The sequence below is a fragment of the Myotis davidii genome, unplaced genomic scaffold, assembly GCF_000327345.1.
Source record: "Myotis davidii unplaced genomic scaffold, ASM32734v1 scaffold586, whole genome shotgun sequence".
Lineage (NCBI taxonomy): Eukaryota > Metazoa > Chordata > Mammalia > Chiroptera > Vespertilionidae > Myotis > Myotis davidii.
The window spans coordinates 856,103-859,754 of NW_006296809.1; positions in this window are offsets into that span (position 1 = coordinate 856,103).

Sequence of the window (3,652 nt, forward strand, 5' to 3'; positions counted from 1 at the left end):
TCCCCCCGCCCCGACTGCACAAATTTTTGTGCACCGGGCCTCTAGTAACTAATAAACTGGGAGAGTGTGGGGCACACGACGGGGAAGGAGGGTGAGGGCGGGGCGTTCGGGAACAGTGCGGGGCCTGGATGAGTCGCGCTGACACCCTAAGCGTGGAAGCCGGAGCTCCGGGCAGTTCACCACCTCCCGGGGAGAGGAGGAAAAGCTGGGACCAGGACGAGGGCTGGCGAGGTGACCGTGCCGAGCTCTGGAGGCGATTGGATCCCAGCAGAGGTGAAGGCGCTGGCCCGGGTCAGGCTCCGGTCTTTCGTTCAACGTCGTTTCCCATCTCACCTCAGGCGGGCGAGACCCTTCGGTGCAGGGGCGGGTGCTCTACTGAGCCACCCTGGCCAGCTCACCTGGCTCTGGACAGGGTGGGCGTTTTCTCCAGGACAGACAGGGAAGTCCCACCAGCTCACAGGCTCCCTCAGTGCCCCCAGCAGTTACTCCTGCTTCACTCTTCCTTACATCCCTTCACCCCCTTCATGTAGGTACTGCACCCAAACGTTGTCTTCGTTTCCTCACTGATGGCTGTTTTCTCCTAGACCCTGAGGCCCAGGTGGGCGGGGCCTTGACTATCTTATTCACACCCAACATCTAGGCCAGTGATGGCGAACCCTTTGAGCTCGGCGTGTCAGCATTTTGAAAAACCCTAACTTCACTCTGGTGCCGTGTCATATATAGAAATTTTTTGATATTTGCAACCATAGTAAAGCAAAGACTTATATTTTTGATATTTATTTTATATATTTAAATGCCATTTCACAAAGAAAAATCAACCAAAGAAATGAGTTCGCGTGTCACCTCTGACACGTATGTCATAGGTTCGCCATCACTGCTCTAGGGCGATACTTGGCCCATGGCGGGCGAATAATTACACACATATTTGCTAAGTGGATATTGATCTGTGTAGGGGCCCTTCTCTTCCTCCTCCTCCTTCTTCTCCTTTTAAATATATTTTTATTGATTTCAGAGAGGAAGGGAGAGGGAGAGATAGAAACACCAATAATGAGAATCATGGATCAGCTGCCTCCTGCACGCTCCTCCCTGGGGTGGAGCCCACAACCCGGGCCTGTGCCCTGACCGGGAATCAAACCGTGACCTCCTGGTTCCTAAGTCGACGCTCAGCCACTGAGCCCTGCCGGCCGGGCTAGGGGCCTTTCTTGCAGAAGTTTCAGGAAAGCATTCACTGACCGAGCATTCAGAGACGATGGTTTCTCTGTTTTGATCTCCCCAGCACTCGCACGGAGGACAGGCAGCCAGGACCCGCGGGAGGCAGAGGGGCCGTGCTCTTCCCAGAGGCCAGCCCGCCCCTGGGCGCAGCGACTCCGGGCAGCAGCCTTCTGAAGGCGTTCCAGGTTGTCATTCGTCTTGGCATCTAAAGGAGAAGTGTTTTCTCACTTGATTGACAGCCCCTTTGTCAGGAATTGTTCGTTTGTGTGCAACATTTTCTGTCACAGGGAAGAATTCAAATTGCCCCTGGAGAACACATAGAATAGGAGGGTAGGATTCTGACTTCTCCACATGGACCGTGAGCACTTGCACTTGGGCATCTGGTTAATTCGCGGAGAAAAAAATGCTCCAAGTGGCCAAGTGCATGGGTTCTGGGGGGCGGGGGTGGGGGTGATTACTAAAAACGGCAGCGACGCTCAGCCTGTTTCCCGGTGCCTGGCCCCCGTTTACGGAGCGGCTGATCTCCGGCTGCTGAACGAGTCCGTTTCCGTCCTTCCTGCCAAGCGCCCCCCGCCTCTCCGCTGAATGGGTCCATCTGAAAGTCACAGGATTAATGATGACGCTGCAGCTCCGGGAAGCGCTGCCTGTGTCGCTGCCTTCGTCCTATTTGGCCCCTGTCCCCCGGAAGGGAACGCAGCACCTCGCACACAGAGCAGCTGCTTAGATGTAGCCGCGCTGCTTCCCCTCCCGCTCCCCGTGAGTCACCTCTGCCGCCCAGGGCGCATCCTGCTGCCCCGATGGACCCGGGCCAGCCCTCCGCCCGCCACTGGCGCTGCCAGCTCCCGGCAAAATGCTGAGCCAAGGAAATGGTGCAGAGGGGCTGCCGCTGCGGGCCGCAGGCCCAGGCCGACCTGCAGACCGAGTGTGAGGGTGTGTGCATGCGTGTGCATGCGTGTGTGCGCGTGCATGTGCGTGGGTGTGCGTGCATGTGTGTGCATGTGTGTGCGTGCATGTGTGCATGCGTGTGTGTGTGCATGTGTGTGTGTGTGTGCCTTTCCCGCTGCCCCCTGGGCGCTGCTGTCCACAGCCGTGTTGTTGTCACCACAGGGGTTCAGGAAGCCAGTCCTGCTCAGCGCCATATGGGGGAGCATGGCACCTGCCTGCCCTGAATACAGGCTGGGATGGCAGCCGCTCCCCGAGCCCAGATCCCCGGGCTCTGTGTGTGTCCTGCTGGCGGAAGCCACCTCCGCCTGGTCATTCGGGACAAGTTACAGCGTCACCTGGTCGGATACGCACCTCCTCTGACCCGAGAGAAGGAGGCTGTCTGCCTCAGGGGCCCGGGCACGAGGGGCGCGAACTGGCCCTGGCAGTCCTGGCCGGGGTTGCTCAGTGGATAGAGCATCAGCCTGCGGACTGAAGGGTCCCGGGTTCGATTCCAGTCAAGGGCATGTACCTCGGTTGCAGGCTCCTCCCCAGCCCGGGCCCCGGTCGGGGCTCGTGCAGGAGGCAGCCCATAGATGTGTTTCTCTGTGTTTCCCTCTCTCTTCTTCTCTCTCTGAAATCAATGGGAAAATATCCTCGGATGAAGATTAAAAAAAAAATGGCCAAGGCTGAGGGTCGTGCGGGTGCCTGACCCAGGGCCAGAACTCAGGGCAGCGCGGGGAGAGTTGGCAACATAGGGCACTCGGTGCGCTGGCGAGTACCCCAGAGCTGCTTTGTCACCTCTGTTCCGTGGCCGGGGACCAGGCCCCCTGCCCTGGGCTGTCCCGACTGCCAAGACCAGGGGTGTCGCCCAGGCGTCCGGTGACCAGCACAGGCCTGGCCAGAAGCAGGGGCCTCCCACCGACAGAAGCCGCTCACTATGTTGAAAGGTTCACCGAAGTCGCACTTGGAGGTGGGGTCCCCCTTTCCCCCAACCCACAGGTGGGGAAGCACAAGGACTTCCCGAGGGTGCCCGGAGGAGGGCGGTGGCGGGGCGCCTGCCAGATCGATGTGTTTCTCTCCGGAGAAAAGGGCCTGTTGCCCGAGTCAGGAAACACGTTCTCTGGAGTCGCGGTCAGCCCCCTGGATGGGTGGGGCCAGGACACCAGCCGCCCCTCTCACGACCTCCCTTTGCAAATGAACCAACGAAGCCGGCCTGGCCAGTGGGGCTTGGTGGTTGGGCATCCGCCCTGCACCGGGAGGTCACCAGTTCGATTCCCTGTCAGGGCACAAGCCGGGGGGTGGGGGGGGGGCCTCCAGCTCTGTCCCCAGTGAGGGAGGGGGTGCGGGGGGAGCAGCTATCGATGCTGATGTTTCTCTCTCATTGATGTTTCTCTCTCTCTCCCTCTCCTTTCCTCTCTCTCTCAAATCAATTAAAAAATAAAAGCCGGAAAAGTCCCCTGTGAGGCCACAGGGTCAGGGAGGAGCAGAGCTGGGTCGCGTGCCCCCACAGCGGAGT